General features: G+C 36.2%; 1 long non-coding RNA gene across 5 annotated transcripts in view; it reads left to right on the top strand.

The window, feature by feature from the left end:
* Positions 1-18,873, top strand: part of LOC102142342 (uncharacterized) — a 107,769-nt gene that overhangs the window by 73,851 nt on the left and 15,045 nt on the right. For 3 of the 5 annotated variants that reach the window (XR_010583982.1, XR_010583985.2, XR_010583983.2), the window contains one exon: positions 6,994-7,208. This is a non-coding gene — a long non-coding RNA (uncharacterized lncRNA). Of the gene's footprint in view, positions 1-6,993; positions 10,729-18,873 lie in introns of those variants that run through there. The other 2 variants (XR_012428712.1, XR_012428711.1) reach the window with 1 other exon arrangement.

The following is an 18,873-nucleotide window of genomic DNA, read 5'->3' as shown; positions in this document are numbered from 1 at the left end:
CTGACATCACATAATTACAAAATGTATTTATTAAATCTGGTGTGATTTATAATGGCAACCCAAATAATAAATATGTAGAGAAAAAAGCTAACAAAAATGTACACTTTTTGTGGGAAAAAAAATAGGAAATGTTACCTTACATCATAAAAAAAATTCAGTATCTGAAGATATAGATCATAGTTATGGGTGATCAGATTACAAACCGACAGTTCTTCCCAAATGAATCTATATTTAAATTCAAAGTAATTCCTATAAAATCCCAACAAGGAGCTTCAGAAGATAATACTAAAATTTCATATGAGAGATAAAAGAGGCAGTAATAAATAAAATTTTGAATAAGTAGAAAAAACCAAGGGACTTACCAGGTATCCAGGTTTATTAGAAATCCATAGCAATTGTGACATCATTATAAGGTGAAAATACAGACCAACGGGATTCAATAGGAAACTCCAAAACAGATCCAACCATCTACAGAAGTGCAATGTAGAATATAATGGCCATAGAAATCAGCAAAGGGAAAGTGAACTACGTAATCAATAGTCCTGGCACAGCTGGTTTTCCAAAAGAAGATAAATAGAATCAATCACTTTCTCACTCCATGCACAAAGAATTATTCCAAATGGATTAAAACCTAAATGTGAAAAGCAGACCTAAAAATTTAGTGGAATATATAGAAGAGTATTATCTTTATGCCTTGTAATAGTAGATTTCTCAACCATTGCTGAAATGTATTCTTATTTCTTAATGATAACTTTGCATTTATTAAAACTTGAAAATTCTATACAACAAAATACTTTAAAACAAAGCCAAAAGGCCTGAGAGAAGATATTAGCAACACACTATCTATGAAAGGGATGATATGCAGAATATCTTACAATTAATTAAGAAATGCATAGAAGGCAATAATAAAATGAACAAAATTTATGAATGTACAAGTATTAGAACAGAAAACCCAAAAGACCAATGAGTGAGTGAAAAGATGACCAGTCTCACTAATGATAAAGAAAATAAACACTAAGATACCATTCCACACACATAAGATACTTTAGAATTGAAAAGTCTAACAATACCAAGTGTTGACAAGAATGCAGAACAAAGCAAATTCTCATACTTTCTTGTTGGGTGTGTAAATTTTTATAATCATTTGGGAGAGTAGTTTTGCAAAATCTAGCAAAATTGAAGATAGGCATAACTGAGACCCAGCAATTTTACTCCTAGGAATATGCTCTGGAGAAGGCTTTGTACATGTGTATGATGTGCAGGTACTGGAATGCGTAGTGCTATAACCTAGGATGTTCATAATAGCCACAAGTGGAAAGCCCTGCAGATGTCCATCAATAGGAGAATAGATAAATGAATTGCATATTTATGCAGTGAAATACTCCTCAGCAAATAAAATAAATCAACCAGAAATACATACCTATCAAAATGAATTGATCTGCCAAACAAAATATTACACAGAAAAAGAAAACTGCAGTAAGTTGTTGGTTACATAAAATTTCAAATATAAAAACAATACTCTTATGCTGTTTATAGATATTTCTATGTTGAGTAAAAGTATGAAATTATGACTTAGATTAATAATCAGCAAATTCAGGGTAGTTGCTTCTGAGAAGAGACTGAGAAAAATGGAATGAGGGAAATTCAGTAGATTTCAACTGTCTTTATAATAATGCATCATTTAGGAAAAAAATGAATGTGAATATGGCAGAGTAAAACATTTTAACAAAGTTGAGTGATGAATGCGCTGGCTAAGTTACATCATTCTCTGCATTTTCTCTATACTTTAAAGATTTCATAATATGACAAATATTTTTAAAGATTAGACAAATGCCTGTTGCAATTGCAGTTAAAGGAATAAAACCCAGTTGTTCACAAATATGCCAAATGAAAAGCACATTGGTAAAACAAACAAATAAATAAATAAAGGTCTGGGAGAGGAGTAACTTCCCAGGGAGGGAACTGCTAAATGGAACAGTTGAGTTTTTCTTCTTGACTGGCTGATATCCTCTGGAGTTTTCTTGTATTAAGTGTCAAGCCATTTGTACTAGGTATGATGTGGAGAAACCTGGAGCCACAGGCATCCATGCACTCTGAATTTCACCCAACACCACCACACCCAAACACAAAACAAAAACATTTGAACCATGACCAGCAAAACCAACATGCACCAGGTAAGAGATAAAAATGAATAATGTACCATGGTGTGACCCATGCTTGCTCAGTGAGATGTGGCTCTGAACTTCCCTGAAGTCAAAACAAAGAGGCAAGCATGGCCAATCCCAAGATTTGCAACATCCAACAGGCAAAATCAAAGGGCTTTTCAGGAGAAGTACAAACATTTCAGGAGATTAGAGCCTGAAAGAAAATTCTCCCTTGTTATGATAAGGATAAATACAAAATGAGAAACAAAGCCATCTACCCAACAAACAGCCTAGACACTGAGCACTGAATCTGCTCCAACCATCCACACAACTTACTGTCTACACTGCATTATCATGACCTTCCTATTCCGTTGTCTTCATTAATGACTTCACTACTCAAAGGGACTTTTGTCCAGGCATTGATTGTTCATTACAGGAACTTCCCCAAAGACCTAGCCACTCTTCCCTGGAAAGAATCAACAGACAACTGGGGCCCTAAGAGCCTTTGAATCTTTATTGTTTCCCCAATGCTTTCGGTAGAAAGGGGATACAGAATGGGTGCTGATATCTGTTACTAGGTAATAAGCATCTTCCACAATTTTAAATTGTATTACTAACATCAATAATTGGTATTCAGTGGGTCCTAAAGATTTTGCATTTATTATCTCATTTAATCATTAAAACATCTCTAAATGCATGGTACTGATATTTTTCCCATTTTACAGATAGGAAAACCAAAGCTCAGACACAGACATTAAGCAACTGGTCCAGTGTCAGGCAGTAACTATCAGAATCAGGACTTGAATTGGATCTGTGTGCCTTCAGTGTCTGAGTCCTATAACCAGTATGCTTTACTGTTTCTATCGGAAAAATTCGAGTCTATACCACCAACAACTGGTTGATTTTAGACTCCATAAAAGGAAGAGGCATGGCCATTTCTCCATCTTGAAAATTAGTTCCATGAGATAGCTATTCTGAATCTGACTCTGTAGTTCTCTGGGGTTTGTGAGTAGCCAATACGTGACCAGCCAATACCCCTCTTTAACATAGCCCCTTCTCTCCCACTCCGTCCCAAGAAGAAAGCATGGCCTTTGTGATCCAAGCTCCTGGAGTCCCCTCTGTGAAAGCAGTGCGGGCTCCACAGACCCAGCCTAGGGACCATTTGGCAGGCTGAGCCATGTGGTCGTGGGCCAAGGTTCACACAGGAGTGCGGAGTGATTTGCAATCAGTTGGGAGTGATTACACATTGTTTCTCATCGATAGGCAGGAGGGAGCCCTGACGGGATAATGAGATGCAGCTGATGGAAAATCACAGCTGACTGTCGCCAGTGAGCGAGCTTGCACAGCCCTGCAATGCTGCAATCGAGTCCTCCCCACTGCAAAGGCCAGGAGAAAAATCTGTGGAATTTTAATACTAAGCCACCCCACAGTGCCAAGGGAAATTGACTGGAGGGTCCACCAGTTGAGGAGCAGATAATTGGGTAAGAACAGGATACAGGCGATTCCTCTGGACAAACCACAAACCCTGCCAGGACGGGGCTCCAAATAGCTTTCCTAAAAAGAGAGAGTAGCCGTGCATAGGCAGCCCCTGGGAAACGGCTAAAATGCAGGGTACTAAAGCATGGGGCCCCTTTGTCTTGCCTGGCCCCAGCAAAACAAAATGAATTTCTTTGCCTCCGTGCGTTACCTGCACAGGGTCAGAAACTGCCACGGAGTGTTTTTCTCACTGTGCTCAATGAGAGAATCTGTTTAAGCTATGTTTCCATGGATCAGTACGCTAAGGGCCAACTTGAGCCCTGTTTACCCTTCTGTAGTCAAGGAAAGACAGCTGTTTGCTTAAATTGAGGTCTCCTTCTTCCATGACAGTCATTACTGCCTCCCCAGTTAGAGGTAATAAGCTTGAATTTCCCAAGCAGATGTGAGTTGCTCAAGTCTTGACTATTCTTGTAAAGGCCATCCAGAACCCAGAGTGATGTTCCTGAAGAAGGTACTAAAGACTAAGTCTTCATACTTGATTACCATTCCCGATGGAGGTGCAAAGAGGTCCCTAATAAATAAACTTGCTGAGTGCGCAACTCTGGCCCAGACCTTTAACCCTGTTTCCTCACATAGCATTTCTATCTCCTACATTTAGGCTGTGTTGCCACTGAACAACTCACTGGACTCATTCATAAGAAAGGAGGTGGAATTTGGCCAATCAGTGCTTGGCTAGTGAGCACCTAAATAAACAAATAGTGCAGCAAGTTGACTGAGTCAAACCCTTGGTTAACCCATTCAGTTTTGTTTTGTTAACAACTTATAATATTCCTTTTTTAAATTAAAGACTTTTTTATTTTGAGAAAACTGTAGATTCACAAACAGTTGTAAGAAATAATGCAAAGAGTTTCCTTTTAGAGTTTACCTCATTTTCCCCAATGGTAACATCTTGCAAAATTATAAGGTCAAATCACAACAGGATATAGACATTGATACAATTCATTGATTCCCAGATATCCCTTGTTTTGCTCATTTGTTTTATGCAACCTATCTTACAGGTAGGTTCCAGCATCCAGCACCATGGTCAAGGTAGAGGAGTTCCATCACCACAAGAATGCCTTGGGTGCCTTTTTGTAACCCTCCTCCCTGACCCACCCCTAACCCCTGCCAACCATTAATCTGTTTTCTATTTCTACAATTTTCTTACTTTAAGAAATCTACATCAATGGAATTGTAGAATATGTATTATTTCAGAATTGACTGCTTTTTCACTTAGCATCATTATCTGGATTCATCCAAGTCGTTGCGTGTATCCATAGCTCATACCTTTTTATTGCTGAGTAGTACTCCATACTATGGACGTACCACAGTTTGTTTAACCATTCACTTGCTGAATGACATCTGGGTTACTTCTGGTTTGGGGCTATTTTGAATAAAGTTGTTTTGAATATTCATGTGTTAGGTTTTTGTGTAAACATACATTTTCATTTTTCTGGTATAAATATCCCAGAGAATAATGGCAGGGTCATATGACAATTGCATAGTAAGTTGTATAAGAAATTCCCAAACTGCTTTTCAGAATGGCATGGTCATGTTACATTCCCACCAGAAATGTATCAGTGATCCAGTTTCTCTTCGTGCTCACTAGCTTTTGGTGTTGTCCCTATATTTTATCTTAGCCATTCTGATGGGTGTGTAATGATATTTCACTGTGGTTTTAATTTGTACTTACCCAAGGGCTATTGATGATCAATATCTTTTCACATGTTTATTTGCCATCCATACACCCTCTTCAGTGAAATGTTTATTCATATATTTTGTGAATTTTCAAATTGGATAGCTTGGCTTTTTTTTTTTTTTTTTTTCTACTGCTGACCCATCCCACTTTTCCATTTATTGCTAGTGACAGAAACTAAAAAACTTGGCTTCAGCCTGCTAAAAGCTGAAAACGAAACAAAATAGAACAACAACAAAATAAGGCATGTTGGACAAGTTTCCATGAGTTTACATATGTCCTCTCACTTAATGATCACAATCCTATGAGTTAATTTCTGTTTTCTTTCTTATGTTACTGTAAGGAAAAAAGCTTGGAGAAACTGTGTGCCCAGGGCCACAGAACAAGAAAGTTGCAGAGATGGAAACCCAGGTATCCTGACAGTATAATTTGTCCTCCAAATGCCTGTATTATACTGTCTACCTGTGTATTGTTTGATTTATTTGACAACATGAAGTCATGTCTTTTGTAATCACACACACAAAAATATTGCTGAAAATAACTTAATTTTGATCTTTAAAGGAAGAGATATGTCCTCTCTTTGACCAGCTTAGCTGCAATGTCAGTTTACCGGTTGTGGAGTTGAGCCTGTGGTCCATATACAGCCTATGGGAATGCTCCCTTTAGGACTTTTTGCCCATAAACAAACTTCTAAAACTTCTTGAATATTCTAATGATTTACAGTGTCTAAAAAGAAATCTTTTTTTTAAGAATACAATTTTTTTTTCCTTAAAATGTGTTTGGCTGCTTTCGAATAGCTCCTGAGAATTAAGTGGTCTCTACAATGTCTCCTCCGTATTCCAAATAAACAAGTCAAAGCCCGAAAGCCCTGTGGTGGAACATGACCCAAACACACAAGTCGTTACGGCCTAAAGTCACCTCGCCAGAATATACCGAAAGACAAACAGAGAGCATTCTTTAAATATTTCCAGTTCGAAAAAAACAAAAAACAAAAACCTTATTTCTTTTTTTAAAATAACAAGCCACTAGAAAGAAAATAGTAAATAAATGAAAAAGTAAATAGTAAATAAAATGTACATTAATTAAAATAAGTAAGTATTTGCTTGACAAAAAAAACATCTCCAGTAACCCCAAATCCTGCAAAGGAAAGAAGTGGAGAGTTGGGACTTGGCATAAATACTCCAGAGCTCTCCCTCAGTCTCTTTATTTCATACTTTTCTGATCCACTGACATCTCCCCACATACTCAAACCTCTACAAAAAAATAAACACTAAAAATTAAAAAAAAAAAGTATGATTATTTTTCTAAGGGCTGTTCATTCTACCATGGAAATATTTCTTCCATTACTAACATCCTTTCTGTTCTGATGACCACTAACTTAGTTGGGCTCATGTCACTTGTTTTCTTCTGGATTCTTGTAACAATCTTCGCCCAACTCCAGTTTCTTTCTTCTTCAACCCATCTTACCCAGACTGCCATATTAACTGTCACAAAACACAGCTCAAAGACCTTCAGTGGCTCCCCACCACCTGCTGATGCAAGTACAAACTCTGCAATTTGGAATTCAAGGCTATTAAAAGAATTATTTCAATCTAACTTTCCCTACTTTTTCTCCCACCTTCATTCTGTCCAACCTAGGGGGAGAACCAATTCCAAGCTGGCCTTGCCACCTCTGTGCGTTTCTTCAAGCTGAGCCTTTAGCCTGGGCTGTCCTCAGGGGACATGTGGCCATTCATTGCCTCCTTCAAAGCCGTCAGAGACCCTCCTCCATAGGATTTTCCTTTTCTCCTACAAGTCAAGACCTGGAACATCAGCTAATGGTAATCCTCAGTTTAGCATAGCTGCCCGCAAAGGTAAGCACTCTGAAGGCACTCTTAATCTAATCTTAATGATGTGAGTTAGGCAGTCATCTGCTGGTAAATGTTTAACAACTGGTTCTTGGGGGAAGGGAGGGAGATAGTACATGCATATATTTGCATACATACATTTATTGTAACTGTGGTTGATATAAAGGACACAAAGCCCACTTAAATATTCAATACTCCTTTTTGTAAATTCCATATAGCCCCTCAATTCTTGAAGACTATTTTGTTGTTTTTTGGTCAAATAATTATATCTATAGCCAAACTGTGGTTGTGAAGGACAGGTGAGGATAATTCCAACATAAATATTTGTTGATATTTTGTTTTCATTAGTGAGTAAGGTGAAAGTGAAAATGTGAAATGCTGGAACTTCACTTATTTATTAATGACATGAGTGAATTCTTTGCTAGCTTAGATAATAGCGATGAAATGCTAAAATAATATTTGCTCAAGTTGTTATTTGCAGACACTGCACAATTTTATGGTTAATATGCATCATTAACATCATTTCTAACACATGCTTAAGTCTAGAGAATTAAAATAACAATAAATTAAGCCCTGATTTGCCTATTTCCATGGTGTAAATATTTCCATCATCACTGATTTCAAGCTGCTGACTTGATGTCACTGAACATGGAGGCAAGAAAAGATGCACAGCTGCTCCCTGTTACACAATATTTCTACTATACAGATATAATAGATGTAAATAAACCAAATAATATAGGTACATGTAAAATAATTAGAAAGTTTTGAGTCTTGAGGATTTATTACCTTTGTTTTAATGTGATTGATTTGATGATAAATTTGTATAATTTAGTCCTTAATTATGACTGTGCTTAATAATTGACCCGAACATTTTCTGAAAATTTAATAATCAGCTCTGACATTCCAGTACAAGCCAACCCCAGCATCTCGCTGGAATAAGAGATTATTAATGCCCTTTTTACTGATGAGGAAACAGTTCTCTAGTCCAAATGTAAATGTGTCGATTGAGTAAATAAATCTATATAAATCAAAATTATTTCACCAGTGCTCCACCAACCTGAGATCCTGGTCATATTTATCTTCTTCATCTCTGTATCATTGGGCCCAGCACTGCAACTGGCTTGGGGCAGAGCTCAATCGATTCTTGTCAACTTTGCCCTTCCCTCCCTATTCAGCCGTTTATAAAGAAGGCTGACCTACAAACTTATTTTGGTGAGAGCATAGGAAAGATCTATTCTTGAGCAGTGAAACACAACTAGCTTCCTCCACTTCATACCGCAGATCTGACCTAGCTCTGTGACCTCAGCCTGCCACTGCACTCTAAGGCTCAAAATGGAAACCACGTGATACAAACAGAATAAGAAAATAATTACAAAAGGCCTTTTGTAAACTGTAGAGCGCTGCATTCTAGGGATTTGTTCTTTTAAAAGAAGAGAACCCATGGTAGAGGCGGGAAGAAATATTTTCTCACTTCTCTGTAGGTATCCATATCTCTTACTAAAAAATATATTGACTCTGGAGAAGATGGGAGAAGCCCTCCCACTAGAAGCAACTATAATAGTAGACAAAAAATATATGAAATAATTATCCCCAAGCACTGTTGCAGTGCAGGATTCCATTGGCTTTCCACCTGGACACACTTTTTTATAATGTAAACTAGGGAGAAGGATCTAGAACAGCACAATCCAGCTCAGTTGGGGAGACTGAGATGACAGTTTGGGGTCATGATGTTGTTTTTGTAACATGACGTTACAAAATTATGTATAAATTAGATATTTATTCTGGATTCAAGATAGACCAATGTATTTTAACATGACATAGTATGAAAAGTTTATTGATATGGTTTCACATTCTGCATTGCAACTAATCTCACAAATTTTTTGATGATATAGTTGCTTTTCATAAAAACATATTTTTATGTGAAATGGGGTTTATCATTGCCATTTTAAATCACTTAATAAACATTTACAATTTTTACTTTTAATTTATAATATTTTAAATATAGATAAATATTATGCACTTGAAGGGCCACAAGACAAAAGTATTTGACAAGGGCTTCCCTAGAGTCAAGGTTGTTCTAGACCCCTAACGGAGTTTAAAAGAAGGGTTGAAAGTATTGTACTGATCTGAAAGTAAGTTAACTGCCCAATAAGACAAAATTCAACACTTTATTAAGATTTTGTTAAGAATGACTAGGAAATTTAGACACTCAAAATTTAGTATCCATACAATCCAATATCCAACCAAAAATTACTAGACATTTGAAGAACCAGAAATATGTGGTCCATATCTAGGATAATATTCAGTCCATGGAAACAGACTCCAACAAAATGACAGAGATAATAAAATTAGCAAAAGAAGAATTTAAAAGAGTCACTATAAATATGTTTGTATTCAGGATTCCCCAGAGAAACAGAACCAACAGCATAGAGATTTATCATGATGGATTGGCTCACATGATTAGGAAGGCTGAGAAGCCCCACAATCTGCCATCTGCAAGCTGCAGCTCCGTGAAAGCCTGATGGTCTAGTTTCAGTCCAAACTTGAAGGCCTGAGAACCAGGGGAACCAACAGTGTAAGTCCCAGCCAGAGTCCAAAGACTGAAGAACCAGGCGCTTCAGTGTCTAAGGGCAGGAGAAGATGGATGTCCCAGCTCAGAAATAAAGAGCAAATTCACCCTTCCTCTGACTTTCTATTCAGGCTCTCAACAGACTGAGCGATGCCCAACTGTATTATGATGTCAATCTTTATTCAGTTGACTGATTCAAATGCTAATATCTTTCAGAAATACACTGACAGACACGTACAAAAATGTTTTACCAGTCAACTGGGCATTCTTTGGCTGAGTCAAATTGACATGGCCATGCGTGGTGGCTCATGCCTGTAATCCCAGCACTTTGGGTGACTGAGGCAGGCAGATCACTTGAGGCCAGGAGTTCAAGACCATCCTGGCCAACATGGTAAAACCCCATCTCTAATGAAAATACAAAAAAATTAGCCAGGTGTGGTGGCATGCACCTGTTATCCCAGCTACTCAGGAGTCTGAGGCAGGAGAATCGCTTGAACCTGGGAAAAGGAGGATGCAGTGAGCTGAGATCATACCTCTGCACTCTAGCCTGTGCAACAGAGACTCCATCTCAAAAAAAAAATTGACACATAGCGTTACCGATCACAATGTTCACGAGTATAAAGGGAAAGAATAATGTAGAAGAAACATAAAGAATCTCAAGAAAGAAGTAGGCCGGGCGCCATGACTCACACCTGTAATCCTAGCACTTTGGGAGACTGAGGTGGGTGAACTGCTTGAGCCCAGGAGTTCAACACCAACCTGGGCAACAGATGAAACCTCATCTCTACAAAAAAATAAATTAGCGAGGCAAAGTGGTGTGCACCTGTGACCTGCAGTCCCAGCCACTTGGGAGGCTGAACCAGGATCATCTGAACCAGGAGGTTGAGTCTGTTGTGAGCCAAGATCATGACACTGCACTCCAGCCTGGGCAATAGAGTGAGATCTTGTCAAAAAGAAGAAGGAGAAGGAGAAAGAGAAGAAATAGAGGCTATAAGAAAAGAAACAAATAGAAATTCTAGAACTTGAAAATACAGTATCTAGAATTTGAAAGTACAGTATCTAAAAATCTAGAACGTGAAAATACAGTATCTAAATTTCCTAGTTATATTGCTAGATGGCTTAATAATAGACTAAACAGTGCAGAAAAAAATGATGAGAAACTTTAACACAGAACAATATAAACTATCCAACACAAGGACAAGAGGAAACAAAGCTGAAAACAAAATGGAACAAATTTTCAGTGACTTGTGGTGTGGTATCATGCAGTCTAATATACATGTGACTAAAGCAGCAGCAGGAGAGAAGAGACAGGAACAGAAAATACATGGAGAAATAATGATGGAAGTTTTTCAAATTTTTTGAAGTTCACTAAACTGTAAGCAGGATAGCCAAAGACACACACACTGTAACCAAGACACATCATAATCAAATTGCTAAAACCCATGATACAAAGAAAATTTTAAAAGCACCAGAAGAGGAAGAGTTAAACAACGAAAATACACATTATATAAGAAAAACAATAAGAATATCCAAAGTCTTTGTAAAGAAATGCAAACTAAAAGGTAAAATAATGATGTCATTAAAAGGCTGAAAGAAAAAAAAATTTCAACTTAGAATTCCATATTCAATTAAAATACTCATTAACAAGGAAACGACAACAACACAAATTTCAGACAAATGCAAACTCAGATAATTTTTCATCAGGCCTGCACTCTGAGAATATTGATGAAAATGTTTCAGGCTGAAGGAAAGTGACATTAGATATAAACTCAGTTACGCATAAAGGAATGAAGAGTGTGATTCTATAGGTAGATATAAATAAAATACTTTTATTGTTTTTAATGTAATTTAAGGCTTAAAATTCATAACAGCATATTTCAGTATTATCATAGGTTTAGAAGTGAAACATATGGCAATAATAACAAATAGCCGAAGGGGATAACGGAAATAAACCGTGCTAAAGTTCTTACATTTACATCAAGTTTTTAAATAGTATTTGAAGGTATACAATGATAAATTAGACATGTGTACTGTAAATATAAGAACAGGAACTTCAATAAATAAATATATATATGCACACACACACATATATATATATGTCTACATACATACACATGGAAATTAATAAATAAAACACTGAGATGTAGGTAATAAACCAGTACAGAATAAAAGGTAGAATACTAAAAAAAAAAAAATCTGAAAAAATTACTCATTTTATCCAAAGAACGACAAAAAAGAGAAGGAAAGAAACAAATAGAAACAAATATCAAGGTGGTAGGCTTAAACCGAAGCATGCCAATTTTACATAGAATGTAAATGGGTTCAGCACTCCAAATGAAAAACAGAATTTAACAGACTAGATGGAAAAGAAAAACACAACTATATGTTTTTTCACTAAAGATACATTTTATATATAACGACATAAACAAGTTAAATATAAAATAATAAAAATAATACAGCTACAAATCGTAAGAAAGCTGGAGTGCCTATATTGATGTGAGACTAAGTAGATGTTAGGACAAGAAATTTTTCCAAACATGAAGAAAGATATTTTATGTTAATCAATAGGTCAGTTTACTAAGAAGACATAACAATCCTAAATCTGTGTGCTCCTAATGACAGAGTTTCAAAATACTTGAAGCAAAAATGACAGCACTCATTGTGAAATGGATAAATTCACGATTAGAGATGAAGACTAATAAAGGCACGTAGGCAGAAAAATCAGTCTAGCCTATCAGTGAAATCGACTTCATGTTTATAGAACACTGTATCCAACAACTTCAAAATATGCATTATATTCAAGTAGGCATGAAATAGTTCTAACAGTAGGTATGTGTGTTGGGGCACGAAAAAAGTCTCAATGAATTTTTTTAAATTAAAATCTTACAGGGTATTTCTCTGGCCACAAAGAATTAAACTAGAAGTCAATTACCAAAAACTCTGGAAAATCCACAAATATTTTGAAATCAAACAACACTCTTCAAAATAATGCATAGGTCAAAAAAGGAAACATAAGGGACATCAGAAAATAATTGGAACTGAACAAAAAGATAAACAAAAAGAGATCATAACCCATCAAAATTTGTGGGATGCAGCTAAAGCAGTTTTGTTTGTTTGTTTGTTTGTTTGTTTGTTTGTTTTTGAGATGGAGTCTCCCTCTGTCGTCTATGGTGCTGTGAAAAATATTATCTCATTTGGTTTTATGGCAGCATAGTATAGGAGAAAATTTATAGCTTTTAAGTATTTATAATAACATAAAAGATTTAAAAGCGTGGACCTAAATTTCCACTATAGGAAACTAGAAAAATAATAGCAAATTATATCTAAAGTATTCAGAAAAAAGGCAATAATAGAAAGAGTGGAAATAAATGAAAAAGAAAATGGATAAACAACAGAGAAAAATCAAGGAAACAAAAGATTGGTTCCTTGAAAATATTAATATAATTCATAAACCCCTAATTACACTAGTCAAGAAAGAAAGAGGAATCACTTACTAGCAATATGAAGAATGAAAACACTATAAACACTACCAACATTAAAAAGATAACAAAGGAATATTGTAAAGAGTTTTTTACCAATATCAAGACCTGTTTCTTAAAATATACAAATTATTAAAACTGATAGAAGAAACAGAAGTTTCAAATATTCCACATCTATTAAAGAGTTTTAATTCATAAACACCTATCACAAAAGAAAATTCAGTTTCAAAGCTTCTCTGTTAAATTTTATTAGACCTGCAAGGAAGAAATAATGCTGCTTCTACATAAATGCTTTCAGAAAACAGGAAGAAGAAACTATTTTTACGTCGTTTTATGAGGACAACATAACCCTGATAGCAAAACCAGACAAAGACATTACAAAAGAAAAAAAAAATCCTCATTAACACAGGTCGAAAAACCTTTATCAGCACACCAGGAAATAGAACTTGACAATATTTTGGCAACAAAGAGGATAATATATTATGATGAAGTTTGATTTGTTTTAAGAATGTAAGGTAGGTTTAATACTTGCAAATACAATACACCATACTAACAGAATATAAGAGAAAAAGTATATAGTTATCCCAGTGAATGAACACTTTGACAATGTGTAAAACCTGTTCATGATAGAAATTCTTAGCATAGTAGGAGCTGAAGGAAATGTTCTCGATCTAATAAAAGGAATCTATGGAAAACACTGTAGTTAACATTGTGCTTACGATAAAAGACTAAGCACTTTTTCCCCAAGATCAGGAATAAGGTAAAGATGTCTTTCCTCATAAATTTTATTCAACATTTTACTGCAGGTCCTAGACAGTGCAATAAGACAAGAAAAATAAAAGCCAAATATATTAGGAAAGAAGAAGTAGAACTACCTTTATTAGCTGATGACATCATCATGTATGTAGAAAATTGTAAAGAATGTAACAAAGTGCTACCAGAGTGCATAAATAAATTTATTGAGGTCACAGGATACAGTCAATATATAAAAGTAAATTGTATTTCCATATGTTTACAGAAATCAAGCTTAATGTTTTTAAAATTTTTTCAATAACACACAAAAATATAAATAATACTACAAAATATAAAATACTTAGATATACATTTATTTAAATATGTACTAGGCTTCTATGCTAATAAACTACAAAACTTTTTGGAGAGAAGTAAAAATTTAAATAAATGAAGAGTAAATCATTTTTGGATTGTAAAAATATAGTTAGGATGCTAATGCTTTGAAAATTGTTTTCTAAATGCAGTTCAACATCAATCAAAATTCTAGCTGCCACTTTTGTAGAAATTGACAATTAGATTTTAAAATTTATGTGAAAATACAAAAGACTTTATTATTATTTATTTTTATTTTTTTGAGATGGAGTCTCACTCCATCACCCAGACTGGCTGGAGTGCAGTGGTGCCATCTTGGCTCACTGCAACCTCCGCCTCCCGGGTTCAAGCAATGCTCCTGCCTCAGCCTCTCGAATAGCTGGGATTACAGGCGCATACAAACATGTCTGGCTAATTTTTCTATTTTTAGTAGAGATGGGGTTTTACCATGTTAGCCAGGCTGGTCTCGAACTCCTGACCTCAAATAATCCACCCACCCCTACTCCCAAAATGCTGGGATTACAGGCATAAGCCACTGCGTCCAGTGGCAAAAGACTAAATAGCCAGAACAATTTTGAAAAGGAAGAGATTTAAAGTTGAAGAAATTCTATTACTCAATTTTATGACAGTAGGAAGCTGAACATAATCACAATAGTGTGTCATGTTAGTGTAACATTGGAAAAATGTATCAGTATAACAGAAAAGAAAATTCAGAAATAGACCCAGACCTAAATGGTTAGTTGATTTTTCAGGAAAGGACCAAAGCAATTTATTGGGGAAGGAATTTATCTATATACAAAATAGATGAAACTTGACTTATATCTCACATCATATACAAAAATTAATTTCAGATGGTCTATGGACCTCAATGTAAAAGATAAAACTAAAAATCTTCTATATTGAATCTCAGAGAATTTTTTCACACCATTAAAGTGATCAAAAATTTCTTAGGACACAAAAAGTACCAACCATAAAGGAAAAATAACATGGCAAAATGGACTTTATTAAAATTAAACATATCTGCCTTTCAAAATACAACATTATAAAGTGCATATTAAGACATAAACATTGACGAAATAGTCAAAAGACTGAGGCAAGGCGTAGTGGCTCACGCCTGTAATTCCAGCACTTTGGGAGGCCTAGGCGGGTGGATCACCTGAGGTCAGGAGTTCAAGGCCAGCCTGGCCAACATGATGAAACTCCATCTCTACTAAAAATATGAAAATTAGCTGGGCATGATGGCAGGCACCTGTAATCCCAGCTACTCGGGAGGCTGAGGTAGGAGAATTGCTTAACCCCAGGAAGTGGAGGTTGCAGTGAGCCGAGATTGTGCCACTGCACTCCAGCCTGGGCAACAGAATGAGACACTGTCTCAAAAAAAAAAAAAAAAAAAGACTGATACTCAAAATATAAAAATGTATAAACAACCCTTAATCCTCAATATTTGAAAGATAAATGACTCAGTTTTTTTAATGCACAAGAAACTCAAACCGGAACTTAATTTTAAAAATACTCAAATGGTCAAAAGCACACGAAAAGTGTTCAACATTAGTCATCAGGAAAACATAAATAAAACCATGAGATAATATCATGCACTGACTAGAATGGCTAAAACAAAAGAGACTGACAGCACCAGATGTTGCTGTGGACCTGAAAGGAGTGCAAAATGGTAGGATCAGTGGGAAACCAGTCCAGCAATATCATAAAAGTAAACATACGCCTACACCAGGACCCAGCAATACCACTTTTAATGTGCACCCAAAAGAGATGAAAGCATATGTACATAAAAAGGCTTGTACAAGAATATTTATGGAAGCTTCACCAACAATAATAAATAACTATACAGAGTTCAGATGTCCATCAAAAGGAAATGAATAAACAATTAGTGACATATACATACAATGGAATACCATATAACAATAACATGTAACAAACTACGAAACGTGCCACAACATGAATCCACCTCAAAAACATAATACTGAATAGAAGAAGCCAGATATGAAGCAGTACTCTGTACGATCCCATTCAACTGAAGTTTTGAAATAGGCAAAACTAATCTCTGATGAAAAAAATATATGACTTAAGTCTTTTTTCTTCTTACCACCAAGAATGCCAATGTAAAACCCTTAAATACGCGCGCGCGCACACACACACACACACACACACACGCCACAACCTTCCGATAGATGATACCAAATGTGACTTAGACTTCTCCTTCACTGAGATGCAGAAATTTGATTTTTCCCCTGCTAGTACAGAATCCTATGTACCCAAGAAAGCAAACTGTAAATCAATACTCACGAGTTAAAGGTGACATTTCAACAACTGTACATCCTGGAGCCTCTCAGGATCTCAGGATCATTTTGTTCCTGTCAAATATCTAACTTTTTAAATAATTTATGAGCATTGAACTCCACATCTTACAATTCCAGGATGAACTGTCTTCATTTTAGATGTGTATGTTGTCATTCAAAGAGCCAGTTATTTATTCATTAAATATTATTGGACATGTACTATGTGCCAGGCACTAACTATATTGAGCAGTGTGGATTTAATAGTGGAAAAGGTAGTCACAACCTAGACCTGAAGCTTATATGGGGAGGAAAAGAGAATAAACATCAACTTATGGGTTGTACCAATAGTTGTTCTTTTTTTTTTTTTTTTTTTTTTTTTTTTTTCTGAGACAGGGTCTCACTTTGTCACCCAGGTTGGAGTACAGTGGCGTGATCTCTGCTCACCGCAACCTCTGCTTCCTGGGCTCGAGTGATTCTCCAGCCTCAGCCTCCCAAGTAGCTGAGACTACAGGTGCATGCCACCAACGCCCAGCTAAGTTTTGTAGAGACAGGGTTTTACCATGTTGCCCAGGCTGGTCTTGAACTCCTGAGCTCAAAGCCATTGGAACACCTCAGCCTTGCAAAGTGCTGGGATTACAGATGTGAGCCTGTGCCAGGCCTAATTTTTACATTTTAATTGTAATGATTGTTAAAAAAATAAAAATGAAAATAATTGGACAGCATAGGCTTCTTATGTGAACATTTACCAAGAAGACGTGATCTTGTCTTGGATGAATGGAGTCAGAATAGAGATCAAGGAGGGCTTCCAGGACGAAGAAGCTTTTGAGGTGGGCTTTGAATGGTGAACAAAGATATATCTGGAGGGTGCTAACATTTAAGATGCCGTGAGAAAACTCCTCATTGAGGAAAGCAAAGATACAGAGTGAGTCTGATGAAACTAGCAAGGTCTGTAATAAGCAGGGCTCTGTTAGGAATTTTGGCTTGATCAATAAATAAAATCAGTGGGGAAGCTATTAAGGAATTTGCACTATGAAGGGATATGACCGTCTGGTTACAGTGTGTAGAATAGACTGGAAAGTATGGCTACAAGCAGTGGGGAGACCAGCTTGAAGACAATAATAATAAACAAGTGTCCCTATTAATTTCCAAGGAGAGATGTGCTCTGAACTTAGATAGCCCTACTTGGAAGAATTAGCAAATACATGGCACTGCTTTGTGGACAAAAAAACAGAAATCTAAGCAGATGTCACCTTTTTAGCAGAAAAAGTGAAAGAAGAGTGAGAAGAAGAGAGGACATAAGAATAAACAGACCCCAGAAGACAAACATCTAGGATAAGCTATGCGCCAGTTTTTCTTTTAAATTTTTATTTAGATTTAGCAATTAATAAGAGCTCATTCTGCCTCAAAAGTGCACCAAGGGCTTTATATTTATCACAGAACTGGAGGTTTAGAGAGGTAGAGTAACTTACTCAGGGTTACAAAATCGGTAGGTGGCAGAGACAAAGCTTGAACCAAGGGCTCTCTAGTGTGAAATGATGCCTCCTCACACTACATGATGTTCCTCTTTAATGGTTACCTCCTGCCCTTGGAGTTCTCCATTACTCCAAGCCCATTATATTTGGAACAGTTCAGAGTTCTTCTATACTTCGCCATGGATACATGAACCTTAGCCCTAATGGAGCCTTAGAAATTAAGTAGGTCAATCCTCTACTTTTATAAAAGGATAATGTGAGATTTAGGGATATGCTGGGTTCCACCCAGGGCCCCTCAACAAATATTGGCGAGTGAGGTACAGAACCCGTAGTCTTCCATTAAACTATACCTTTTGTTCAGCTGATCCATCCTCTTTATAGATTTGGGGATTTTGCAAACCCCAAATTATACTGTTTGTAAGTTATACTGAGCCTGGGGTAGCTTGATAGAGAAGGGCAGTTCTTAAGCACTGGTCTGTAAACAGAGTAAACATCAAAATGACTTGGAGAAAAGGAGGTTTAAGTCTAGACAATTATTTGGTCTAGTTCTCTTCTCCAATGGGAGGAAGAATTACTGCTATATATATATTTGAATATTTTAGAACTTGTAGCTGTACTCATAGTTTGACAATTCAGATTCCTTGGGGCAAAATACCTTCTACTAAAGCAAGAGTGATTCTTTGGATACCTACAACTTCAATGCAGATAGGAAAATTTAATTTCACAAACAGTAAAATAACAACCTCCATTAGG

The sequence above is a fragment of the Macaca fascicularis genome, chromosome 20 (genome assembly GCF_037993035.2).
Source record: "Macaca fascicularis isolate 582-1 chromosome 20, T2T-MFA8v1.1".
NCBI lineage: Eukaryota > Metazoa > Chordata > Mammalia > Primates > Cercopithecidae > Macaca > Macaca fascicularis.
The sequence above is the reverse complement of the archived record's forward strand: the minus strand, read 5'-3'. Positions and strand labels throughout refer to the sequence as shown.